A 13,798-nucleotide genomic window follows, 5' to 3' on the forward strand; every position below is an offset into this window, starting at 1 on the left:
ATGCAGAAGAATGCACAGCAAATGGACACAGAGAGCAGACAGCAAGCAAGCCACAAGTGGGAGAGGAATAAATAAATTAAAAAATTAAAATACAGACACAGCAGAATGCACAGTGAATGGACACAGAAAGCAGACAGCAAGCAAAAAGCTGCAAGGGGGGGGTAATAAAAAAATTTAATTGAAGTATACTATTCATACATGAATATACATAAACAAAAAGTGTGTAGAAAAAGTTGTGAACTTACAAAACAAACATGCATATCATCATACAGGGTCCCATATATCACTCTATCACCAATACCTTGCATTGTTGTGAAGCTTTTGTTGCAAACTTTGACATAGCATCTTCAAAATATTACTACTATTGCCCATATCTTACATTTGGTGTTTTTCCCCCAGCCTACCCGATTATTAAGCCCTTGTATTAGGATACATATTTGTTATAGCTCATGAGAGAACATTTTCATATTTGTCCTATTAACCACAGTCCATCTTCCACCACTGGATTCCCTGTGTTATACAGTCCTATGTTTTGTACAATCCACTCAAAGTGTACACTCAATGGCTCTCATTTCCCTCACAGAGTTGTGCTGTTATCACCTCAGTCAAGTTTAGAGTGTTTTCATCACTCCACAAGAAAAATCCCATACCTCTTACAATCCCTATAGTTGTCTCTTAGAATTGATATCTTCCTGGCCATTTCTGCAAAAATATTCCAATATTACTGTTAACTATTGTCCATAAATTACATTAGTTGTAATTTTCCCATGTATCACCACATTCTTAACACTTTGTAAAAGAAGAGCTTTTTATATTTATACTCTTACCCACAACCTTCATCCACCCCCAAAACCACTATGTTATGCATACCTTAGATTAGTCTCCAGTTTCCTTTCAATTGACATTTACATCCACAGACTACCCCTTTCAGCCACAATCTCATTTATAAATCAGCAGTGTTAGTTATTCTCACTATAATGTGTTACCATCAACTCTAGTCATTTCCTCACTTTTACAATAAACTTTATTAAATATTCTACATATACCATATACTGAGCATCAGCTCCCACATTCTATTTCCTAGTAACCTATACTCTAATGTTTACCTCTGTGAGTTTACTCTGATACAAAAGGACAAATATTGTATGGTCTCCCTAGTGATGAGCTAAATACCATAGTAATTTTTAAATGCCTTTAAAAGTATTCATGACTTTTTGAACATTTTCCTCTGTTTCTGCTTTTCTCTGTCTCTAATCCAGCCTGAGCTTCCCTAACCTGGGGCACTTCCACATTTACAGCATTTAGATGCTTGAAATTCAACACATCACACTTTCCTTCAAATAAGTCCCCTTTCTCTATTTCATTTTCTAGTATCATTAGCAGTTTCTCAACCAACCAAGATTAAAATTTAACAACCTGCTCTATGCTGTTCTCTCCTATGCCTCCACCATAGCCAATCATTTGCCAAGTTGTGGAACCTCTATCTTTCACATACGTATGCAGTGTGTACCTAACTCTTACACTTTACACCTTAATGTGTCACATTCAGGCTCCAGTTATCCAAATAGAGCTATTAAGCTTCTACCTTATCTCTACACTTTTGGTCTTTCCCTTCTTGAAATCAAGTAAAGAGGGATAGTTTGAAAGTCTTCATCAAACAAACAGGGCAGGTCAAAATATAAACCCCCTGATTTTATCCCAAGGAATGTTAGCAGAGACATCCATGACCCTTTTTCCACCCTTCTCTCCATTAGTCCCCAATCTCTCCAGCTCTGACCTACCCCTGCTCCTCACCATCTCATCCCTGTTGTCCAGTGAGGGGTAGGCAGGACGGGACCTGGTGTATGAGCATCTGTCCCAAACATTACTTGGTCATTAAAAAAGCAAAAATATAATAACTCTAAAACTAAACTGAAGTTCTAGGTTTTGTTTTAGTTTGAAACAGAATGTCCCACATTAAGTGGCTGTGTGCATCGAATTCCCATCTCCCTTCCCGCTGCTCCTTCTCCCTGGGGCACTCTCTCCTGCTTTTTCTGTTGGCTCTCCCACACCTACAAGATTCTCCTAAAATGACACTCCAAGGCCCACTCCAGACAGCACTACTTTTGTGAATTCTTTCATCATCCTTCTGGCTTTTATCTCCAATCTGTCATTCTTTGTCTCCTTTAAAGTTCAAAACACCTTATGGAAATAATATTCCTTTGCTTTATAATAGTTTCTTTTCTTTATCAAAGCAAGAACTCTGCTCCGTTCACTTTCTCCTTACACTTCCCAGCCTTAAGATGTTTTCAGTAAAAATTTGTTGAATTGAATTGATAGTTTAGGTTCTATATTGTAGTCTTTGTTGATTTTTAAAAGGATATGGTGTTTTTAGTATTATACATATTTATAAGTGTGTGGGAGGTACATGGTCATTTCTGAACTTTTGAAAAGTATAAAATGTACAAAGAATACAATAAAAGTCATCTGTTACTCTATTACAGAGTTAATCAGTTAATATTTCAATTTTTCTAGGCTTTTAAATTAATTTTTAAATTTTTTAGAAGCTTTAGACTACATAAATAAAATTACATAAAAAATATATGGGTTTCCCTTATGTCCCACTCCCTCTCCCTCCCACACTTTCCTATTAGGCTTTTTTAATATTCATTTTTGAAATAAATTAGACATTTCTTTCTGTTTTTTTAACTTAATATTATATATCAATTACATTGTTATTTATTTATTTAGATTTTATTTATTTATTTATTTATTTATTTATTTAATGCCCCTCCCCTCCCCCGGTTGTCTGTTTTCTGTGTCTTTTTTTTTTTGCTGCGTCTTGTTTCTCTGTCCGCTTCTCTTGTCGACAGCAGCACGGAAAGTGTGGGCGGCGCCATTCGTGGGCAGGCTGCTCCCTCCTTCGCGCTGGGCGGCTCTCCTTACGGGTGCACTCCTTGCGCGTGGGGCTCCCCTATGCCGGGGCCACCCCTGTGTAGCACGGCACTCCCTGCGGGCATCAGCACTGCGCACGGGCCAGCTCCACACGGGTCAAGGAGGCCCGGGGCTTGAACCACGGACCTCCCATGTGGTAGACGGACGCCCTAACCACTGGGCCAAAGTCCGTTTCCCTATATTGTGTTATTAAGAATTCTTTTAACATGCCATTTTAATGGCTCTTTACTATAACATACTATAAATGCATTGTTCATTCATACACTTTTTTGTTGAATTAATTTACATTGATTTCAGTTTTTTCTAGATTACAAATAAACAATGAAGCAAACATTCTTGTGCATAAAACTTGACACCAATTAATGATAATTTCCTTAGAATTGATATCTAGAAGCATAATCTAATTAGATTAATAATCTAATTCTATTAGATATCTAAATTGATATCTAATAGAAGCATTAGAGTAGTTGAGGAGTGTTTTTTTTTTGAAGTATAAAACAATTTAAATTTCCTCAACAGGGTAGACAGTGCCTATCTTGCCAAACCTTTGCAGCATTGAATTTAGTCATTAAAAACCATCGTGGCTAGTTTCAAACTCCTGACTGTGTGCAGGAGTGTGTGGAAATACCCATTTAAGGATTTCTGCCTGGTTCTTACTATAATTTGCTCTTAATTCTTCTAGCAGAAGGTCTGCTGCTTAATTACCCCTTGGCAGTTTTGACTATGAGAATGTCAGCACTTTTCAATATGTGTCATCTGCAGTGTTTGAAATTCAAGTGGGAGCCTTATCCATTATTGATATATTGATTGGAGTAATATATAGTCATAAGTTTTAAGTTTCCTGCTGCAGCTGACATATAGATGGGTGCTACAAGCCTCGTTTGTATAGCTTATAGAAAATCACTAAATATTCTATTGTCTTTTGAACCTTTTTATTGTAGTAACATATTCAACTCATAGTTTCCCATTTTAACCACTTTCGAGTGTGTAGTTCAGCGCTATTAATTACATCCACAATATTGTGCTGCCATGACCAACATCTATTACCCAAACCTTTTCATCTCCATTATTTGTTACCCTTTCTATGCCTTCAGTTTTAATGAAAGACCATGATGATAGACAATTATGCTCTGGTAGTTTTCACTTTGGGTTCTCTCCTGCTGTTCTACGTGATTAAAATTGGTACTTCATGAAATCTGTGGAGGTCTGAAAATGACTTTTGTCATGTTCTCTAAGCTATCTTGCCCCCAGTATGTACTGGCACATACCAGTAGCAACAAGCTGAAATAAACCTTGCATCTTCATGTTAAGCCTGTGTGGCTGTGAATTGCTGTGATCTATTATCAACCCTCTCCAGCAGAAAAAGTAGCTTGTGGAATCCACCATTTATTTTGCTCACAAAAGAGAGATTTCTTGACCATTCAGTTATATAATGACCAAACATGTTTCAGCTTAATTTTCAGTGTTGATTTTACTTTGGGAAAGCACTTAATTAGGAAAAGCTCTTTAAGGAGTGAATATTTTAGATAATATTTTGCTTTAAGTTGTTTATGTTTTACTGTATCCCAGACCTCGATGTTAGCCTCCACATGCAAAATTTATGTCACCACGCCATCAATTGTAATATCAGTGTTTTTTACCAGGTACTGGGTTGCGTTCATACAAATCCACCAGCAGTGTGTCCCAGGGTCTGTCCAGGGCTCATAAGTTTGAATTTGCAGTGTTGTTAGCCAGCACCAAGCGTTCAACTGTGGATGCAGGAAAATCAGAATCAAATACCGATTCATCTGAAAGTGGAGTAAACCTGATATTTTAGCATAGCCTAGTCAATTCCACCTCCCACATTTCAAGGATTCTGACCATACAGTCATGGTGTTCTCTCTAATAGGCTTTTCTCTGGAATGATCTCTCTGGTCCAATTGGTAATTTTGTATATGTAGCTGGGAGGGAGGCCCAGAAGTTTGTGTGCTGACAGAGACACACCCATCTAATAGGTAGTAGATTTATCACTGGAGACATAAACGCCAAAAAGTGTTATAAATTACTTCAATACCAGTGGTTTGAGATAGAAAAATAAAGAAAGAATGAAGTAGCATTGTGTTTTTCTTGCAGAATCAGCATATAAGTGTTATTAACAAGTGATTATTTAGTGGTAAGAGGAAATGAGGTTATTCTTTGTAGGTTAAAATGAACAACCATATCCACTGTATCTTAAGATTAAAAAAATTAAACATTTCAAGCGTTAGTCTATGTTAAGATTGCAATGATAAGAATGGCAAGAAATTCTTATTTTCACATGGGCACGTGGTAATTACGTGTCATCTTGTATGGGGAAAGGATTACGCCTCTTCTTCCTCTGAGTCTGTAGCTTCATGAACTGGAGCAGGCCTGTTTACCACCGTGTTCTGAGTGGCCTGAAAAGATTCCTTCTAGTTCTCTTGAGTGGAAGTCACTAAACTATCCCGGTCCAAACAATAAATGCTGACTGTGGAATCACTAAAGCAATACAGCTAAATTCCTCTGTCTTCAAGATGTTGGTGTGAGACCTGCTCTTCTGAAAGCACCTACAAGTTACAGGACATGATCCTTGAGCACCTAAGAATCCTATGGCAGTTTTCCTAGTAATTTGTATTGAAGATTCATGTTTCTCTAATAAGTCCATCTAAGCTTTCTGTAAAGGAGAAGATCAGGTAACATCATTGCACCTGGGCATTTCTAATTAACTTTGAAACAAAAACACACAAACAGAGGACTCCTAGGATTGAAAAAGAGCAAAGCTAGCATATCCCTATAATAAGAACCGAATTCCATAGGAAGGGAGTGACAGGGCAAAAAGAGATTTAGTAGGAGTCATATGTCATGAAGTCTTCTTCCACCAAATAGTGGTACATAAAGAATTGGGGAAATGGTTGTTTTTTTAAATAGAAATGTTAGAAATGATACATATGTGCCTTTGGGTAGAGGACATTCTGTTGACTACTCTTAAGAAAAATACACGTTGTCTTACTTGTGGTCGTGGTAGACCATTTAAACAATTGCAGACATTTTGCCAAATGTCTTAAAATTAACCAGAAACTGTGCAGTATGCAAGTGCAAACCTAGAACGTCAATTTGCAAATAAAAAATGTAATCTAAAAAGTTATCTACATTTTAGTTCACATTTGAAAGAAAGATTTCTCAACATTTTGGGGAGCAAAATCATTAAAAAATACATTGTATGTCAAAAACTAAAAATTCTAAAAATAATTTTACCTAATGCCACCTGTCAATGGGAAATTCATGTTTCTTTTAAATATCTCTTTAATCATTTTTAAGTGATAAATCATGATAATGACATGTTATTTTTAAAAGTACTTTTCAAAATTAAGATATTAGTTACTGAAGTAGCATGAAAATTTAAATGTGATTTACATGCTTTTTATTTTCAGAGATTGTTCATCAACTAGAAAGACTTGCAAAGGGCTTACTTAGAAATAACAATATGATATACCATGGAAGCTGGCTTGTTTCCTGTAATAGGATTGAATAGCCATGTCTAATAACCATTCATGTTTTATAACCATTCGATTAATTTTTAAGATCTTTTCTCTGATGACAAAATCCTAAATGTTAAATTGATTGGTAGTAGAAAATGTTATTGATCTATTTTTTCTCTATATATCAGAGTAATTCCTTGTTTGTATGTATGAAATTTTGGTTCTACACATTTCTTTGCATTTAATCAAGTTCCTTTATTATGTGTCTGCCTGAGTAGCCCGAGGTTTTAATGAGCACGTAGAAGTTAAGAGGAAGGATGTGGAGCCTTCTCTTGCATGTGCACAAATCCAGTTTAAACTTTTTTTTTCTGTACCAGGGTCAAGATCCTTTGTTTTCAATCTGTTATTTGCATTCATTTACATAGCTTATTAACAGTTTATGGAACAAGCACAGAAAGAGACTTTCCAATTTGCTGTAATTAAATAGTTTCCTGGCAGAGTACACTAGTAAGAATGCTTTGATAAAATTCTGTTTCCCTCACGAAAGCAAGTGAATAGATTTACTAGATCTGTCTGTCCATGACTGATAAGCCTGAATATGTAGAATCACTCTATAATTCTAATTCTTTTCAATTTCAGACCCTTCATCGCAAGGTAGTTATGCAGGGTGGGGCAAGGCTTTGGAACTTGGAGGGGATTTACTTCCCTCAGAAATCTTAACCTTTTAGAAGATGGTTAAGGCATGTTTACAAATAGCTAATTCACATGCTAAGAGATACACACAAGACATACAAATACTATTATACCAGCTAGAAAGGGTACTCCCAAAAGACATATGTATGAAGCACAGTGTCATTAGCATGTCAAAGCAGGCCAGCTTAGTAACTAGTTGGAAGGCAACTAATGGTGATTCTGCTGAGGGTCACAGTGGTACTAGGTGCTTCAGTAATCACTTTCTGCTTTCTTTGCCCAGGCAGACTTTTAGAGAGAGTCATGTTACATGTGGTGTACACCTATGATACTTTATAAATAACTGTTGTTATAATTCCAGACTGCTATGTAGTTTCATTTCTTCTGTGTAAGACGTAATTGGAAAATAAATGGATGGATTCACTCAGATGATTAGTGTATTCCCTTTGTCCCTGATTGGTAAACTTATGAGTGATTTTATTTTTATCATCCTTTTTTTTTTAATTCGAAAGTTCTGCAATAGATATTTTTATGTTTATACTAAAGGAAGTCACAAAAGAATTGTATTTTGCATCTCAGTGTAAATGGGGGTAGTGATACATTTAGAAGTGCAATTTCTAGGTGCTGGATACCACACTTTATCACTATATATATTTTGAAGTACTGCACATAGGCGTAGGAACTGTTTCAGTAAAAGCAAAAGAAAAACAAAACAAAAAAGCCTAATGGATGAATGGATGGGTAACACATGAAATTTCTGCCCTTTGTGATGCTTCTGAATGTAGTTGATTGTTCTGGGTACCCTAGCCAGTGGTGAGGAGACAGTCTTACCTGTGAAACAAGTCCAGAATTATGAATTTAAGTCTATAGAGGTTTGTCCATAAAGACAAGTTTGTTTACTCTGATATTTAGCTAAAAAGTGTACCCGGATCTTTCCAGAATTATATTGATTTATTTTGTTCCCAAATATGACTTACTTGTAATATTATTAATTGAAGACATAATTTTTATATTTCCATCAAAATTAAAAAGATAATTTGAATAATATGCTATTCACTTTCCCCCATGTTTGCTTCTTGAATAACTAAGTATTTAAAGCAAACCTGTTTTTTTTAGAATTATGTGAATGATTTACATATATATATGTGTATATATATATATATACACACACACACACATAATATATCTAGTGTCTATGGTGCCCATAAGAGATGGTGGAGACTTGCTTTGATTGAACCTCATTTTGCAATTGCTTGCAGTAGCAGTCAACTCTTAAGGCGACTCATATATTGTATGCCAGAGATAATTCCAAATACTTCTCCCAAAGGAGAATTTTATTTGAATCTATGGTCAGTAGAGGCTTGGAAATATTCTGAAGTTCAGTAGAGCCTTGGCAGGCCAAGTTTCCATTAACTGAAGCATTCAAGCAAAACGATCTGTGTATCAAGCCCAAAGTGTTCTGCTCCAGGGTAAGATGAATGGGAGCTGTGTAAATCAGCAAAAGTTTTTAGATGGTGGGAATTCTATTATGTTTCTTCAATCCATTTGGCTATACTCTCACTAATTGTAGGGTACAGTTTTTGTTCTTTCTCTCCAGTGAAGAACAGTGAATTTATCAGTCAATGATTGGCATTTAGTATATTGTTTCTGTTATTTTGATTATTATTTTGTACTATGTAGAGTTATTTAGGGCCAAACAACTGCCCAGTAAGCTACATAATAAAATTACTTCCATGTCATTTCCACATTTGTAAAGTGAGGAACAATAGTTAATAAGGCAGCTCAGTACCTAGGGGGTGTGCTCAGCCAGTAACAGCTGTGTTAGCAATTAACGATTGGTTAAATATTCCCATTTTGTAGATAATGTTTACTTAAGTAGTAAGTAAACTTAAGTTATCTGAGCCTATTCTGTTTAGTAAACATTTTTTGACCTCCAGTCTTCTCACCACCCTTCCTTCACTCCACAAATGTCTTCGCCCTCCCGCTACCCCAAATTTTCAAGATGCTGGAAATATAAGGATGAGTCAGGTACAATGTAGCTTAGCGCTCACTGTACAAAACCAAATCTGTCTAGATAGGTCAGGGAAAATGGAATTTAACATAAGGAGTTAGGTGCTAACACCCTTATTGGAGGAGCTGGAGGAATGGAAGTCGGGGGGGGGACTGTGGCTGAACGCTTGGTTTCAAGTCAAGAAACTACTACCTGCACCCTCACTGCTACCTCCTAGCAGCCTCTCCCCCTCCGAAGCAGCGCCTAGGAAGCCGAAGATGAGGCCCAGCCTTTGCTACAGTCTCGCCCCTAAGAGCTTGCTTATCAACTGCTTCTCTTGCAGGAAGGTGACTTTTGCCTCCCTTCTGCCCTTCAAATCTTATTCAAGTGCATACCATTCAGAATCCCAGCTACAGATCTGTACTTTTAGCCTTCCAGCACCTGCCATATGGGGTGGGGCATGACGTGGGTAGAAATGGAAGTCAGGCCAAGGACACTTATACCAAATAGAGCTCATGACCTCAGCCCTGAAAGAGCTCACAGTTTAGTGGTGGAGACAGACAAATAAGAGACAATTTTAAGTGATGTGACCAGGACAGTGATGGCCTTAGATTCTGTGCCAGAAGGCACAAGAGAGAGAAGTGAAAGGATCAGAAAGAGTGGTTTCCTGAGCTAACTTTTAAGGGAACTTACTGTGTCCCCCCAAAAGATAGGTTAAAGTCCTAACTCCCAGTACCTCAACATGTGACCTTATTTGGAAAAATGTTAAGCGTTTATTTTGAGGTAAAAACAAAAAGTAAATTCATACTAACAAAAACATAGTAGGTATTTCTGCTTCAGGCAGTACAGCACGATAAAACTTCTTAAAGATTTTTCTGCCATGAAATCATAAGATGTTGGCTAAATCCCAACAGATATACTTGCAGATATATTGCTGAAATTTCAGGAACAAGTGACAAATCCCCCAGAGCCAAACACACACAGTAGTCTTCTGGAAGCCAGGAAATCAAGTGGAGCCTGGGTGGCTTGGAGGCTCCACAGTAACATAGAGGTTTAGAGAATAGTGGTTGGCTGGACATGAAGCTTGCACAAATTGAGGGTGAGTAGGGGACCGGATCTGAGACTCTGTATTCCTCCAGGAACTACGTTTTCAGGGAAAGGATATGCTAGGAAAACTCCTGCTGGTCAAGAAACCTTCAGGGAAAACTCTCTGAAACTCCCATATCCAGGTGGAAAAAAGAATAATTGTAATATTAGTGATGATGATGATGATAATGATTTCCCGTGGTAATGTGAGGCCATCATTATCTCAAATGAGTGTGAGATTTATATTTATATATAAACTTCACCCAAGAGAAGCTAATACAGGATCTTCTTTTGAAGAAAGTCATCCTCAAGCCAGCTCCTTCAGGATTCCCCAAAATTGATATTAGCCAAATACGAGTTCACCAAAAACAAGACACCATGAACCAAAGTCAGCAGAAACTGCAAATATCTTTATTTAGACTCTCAAGGGCTGAAAAATAAAATACCTATCTATAAAATATTAATATTACAATGTTGATGATGGAATTATATAAAATGAGCAAAGACCAAGAAACTAGCAAATTAAAGCCACATGAGAACCTATTTTATACCTGCTAGATTGGCAAAAATTAGAAAGATTGATAATACCAAGTGTGAGTATGTGGAAGAACTGGAACTTTCATGCCTTTTTTGGTGGGCTGGGTGTAAATTGATACAATTGCACTTACCAGTTTTCTAAAGTTGAAGACATATATACTGTATGACTCAGAATTCTCCTTTTAGTTAAATACCCTACAAATACCCTTGTACATGGATAAGAGACATAGCTAAGAATGCCATCTTTAGAGCAACAATACTGGTCATGACAAGACATGCAAACAAAAAACCTGGAAAGCATCATTCATGGATAGGAGAAAAATTGATTTTGGTGGACCATCCAATAGAATACAGCGTGACAATGAGCTAGAGGCACTCAATCAACGTGTATAAACCTCAAAAACAATGAACCTCAAAGACAATGTTGTATGACAACAGAGGATTATATATACTGTGATGATGTTTTATAAAGCTTAAGTACTTAAAAACAATGTATTCAGAGGTAAAAAGAAACACAGTAAAATATAAAGTAAGCAAGAGGATTATAATATACAAGTTTAAAATGTGGGGGAAGGGAAAGAATATGAATACAGTGAACTTCAAAATTATGGAACATGTTCTATTTCTTAAGCTGAGTGGGGGGCATATGGGTGCTTAGCTTATTATTTATTTTATTGTATACATAATTTCATAATTTAAAAACATAATGTATCTGCATTTCCACATGATTTATTTCTATTTGTAATAACCTCTTGAAGATGAAAACCACACATTCACAAAGGAAGGTACTGATATAAAAGGAGACACATTTTACCTTTAGCTCTTCTAATTTACTTATTTTTTAAAGTACTGTTGTTTTCTCAGTATTTCAAAGTACTGTTACTATACTCAGATAAAAATTGCCTTAACAACTCTGAAAATCAGTATGCATAACCATAATTAATTCACATGCACATAAACATATTTGGAGCAAAAACAGAATATTTCAACAGGGTTATGCCGTGCTTTTGACTGGAAAATTTCATTTAAGAGAAAATTTAAATTGAAAAAAGACATTACATCTTCAATTTCTTTGGTTCATTTATTTTTCTTTTGTTCTTCTTCGTGCTCTAAGTAGGATCCAGCAGAATGTCAGTTATTGGTGAAGCCTCTTGAAAAACTCTTCCCGGTGGTTTAGTTTTTAAAAGAAGATCTTGCAGCCAGTTCAGTGTGGAATTTTGAAATAGTAGCAGGAATTCATAACTAGTCGAGTGCAGGGTCAAATGTTGTGGTTCACTGGGCTTAAGGTTTCTTTTCGTATTGTGGAGTGGGTTAAGGATGCAACTATCTAGTGATGGATAGGAAGAAAACACCTCTCTATGTTACCTCAGATCCAAACCTCACATGAGGCGAGTTCTCACTGAAGAGGAAGCTGGCTTTAGAACAGTCTCTGTGTGGGAGAGCGCGAGAGTTTTGACTTTCCTGTAACTTAGAGAAATGCACCCCCAAATTTCTTTACAATGCAACTCTAGGTCTTTATTTTGTTTAAGCATGTTTTCTGTTTTTTAATAGTTGAAATAAGGAAAGGAGAATGTTTACAGTAAAGTTGGAAAAATAAGATAAAGGGAAGATATACAGTTTTTATATATGGCAGTGCTAATATAGCAGATGAGTGCATTAAAATTTAATAAAGTATTTTAATTTAAATGAATTTTAATATAACTAACTTAAGTACATTTATCCAAGGTAGGTAAATTATTTGACAAAGCTGTAATGTCTTTTATTTATATTTCTTGACCTGCAATGACTGTTAGCAGTTTGCAAGTTTAACGTATAGTGCTCCTAAAAATGCTGAAATTCTTATCAGTAACCTATTCTTGGGAAGAATTTGCTGTTTTTACACATTGCTTCCATTATTATAGGAAAGAGACAGTGTTTGGTTGGGTAATGGTCCCCTTCATTCTTCTCCCTAGATTTATAGATAGTCTCATTTAAATGCATGGAATAAAGAACTTTCATACCATATGACCTTTCCTAAATCTTTTTTTTTTTTTTTTTAATTTTTTAATTTTTTATTGACTTTGTAATAATATTACATTAAAAATATATATGTGAGGTCCCATTCAACCCCACCCCCCCACCCCCCCTCTCCCCCCCCCCCCAACAACACTCGTTCCCATCATCATGACACTTCCATTGGATTTGGTAAGTACATCTTTGGGCACCTCTGCACCTCATATACATTGGTTCACATCATGGCCCATACTCTCCTCTATTCCATCATGTAGGCCCTGTGAGGATTTACAATGTCCGGTGATTACCTCTGAAGCACCATCCAGGGCAGCTCCATGTCCCGAAGACGCCTCCACCTCTCATCTCTTCCTGCCTTTCCCCATACCCTTTGTCCATTATGTCCACTTTTCCCAATCCAATGCCACCTCTTCTATGTGGACACTGGATTGGTTGTGTCCATTGCACCTTTATGTCAAGAGGAGGCTCAGATTCCACCTGGATGCTGGATGCAATCCTCCCATTTTCAGTTGTAATCACTCTAGGCTCCATGGTGTGGTGGTTGTCCTTCTTCACCTCCATCTTAGCTGAGTGTGGTAAGTCCAATAAATCAGATTGTAGGTGCTGGAGTCTGTTGAGGCTCAGGATCTGGCTATCACATTGTCAGTCCAGAGATTCAAATCCCCTAAATATATCTTAAACCCCAACATTAACTGCACCTCCAGCACATTAGCATGAAAGTCTTATGAAGGGAGATCCCATCTGAGTCCAGATTCATCACACATAAACACCATTTCCAAAGAGGGGCCATCTGCCCTGGTAGTTAACCCCATCGGCCATGACCATAACTCCCATGGGTCTCTTTAGCCCTCAAAGGAACCAATATCTGGGGGTTGTATCTGCTTTATCTGTCTCTCTGACTCTGCTCAGTTGTGCATGAGGGCAAACCTTCTGCCAGCCTCTAGACTCTTTTTTAGAAACTCGTAGCCATATAAACTCATTTCTCCTTTCCATTTCCCCCTTACTTTAGGTCAAACAGCATTTTAAAGTCATGGTATTTTATGTAGACATGGATATTCTGCTGATCCGCATTGAA

General features: G+C 36.9%; 1 protein-coding gene across 2 annotated transcripts in view; it reads left to right on the forward strand.

Moving 5' to 3' along the window:
* Nucleotides 1-13,798, forward strand: part of CLVS2 (clavesin 2) — a 106,402-nt gene that overhangs the window by 76,571 nt on the left and 16,033 nt on the right. The window lies entirely within an intron of this gene.

Source organism: Dasypus novemcinctus, chromosome 11, assembly GCF_030445035.2.
Source record: "Dasypus novemcinctus isolate mDasNov1 chromosome 11, mDasNov1.1.hap2, whole genome shotgun sequence".
NCBI lineage: Eukaryota > Metazoa > Chordata > Mammalia > Cingulata > Dasypodidae > Dasypus > Dasypus novemcinctus.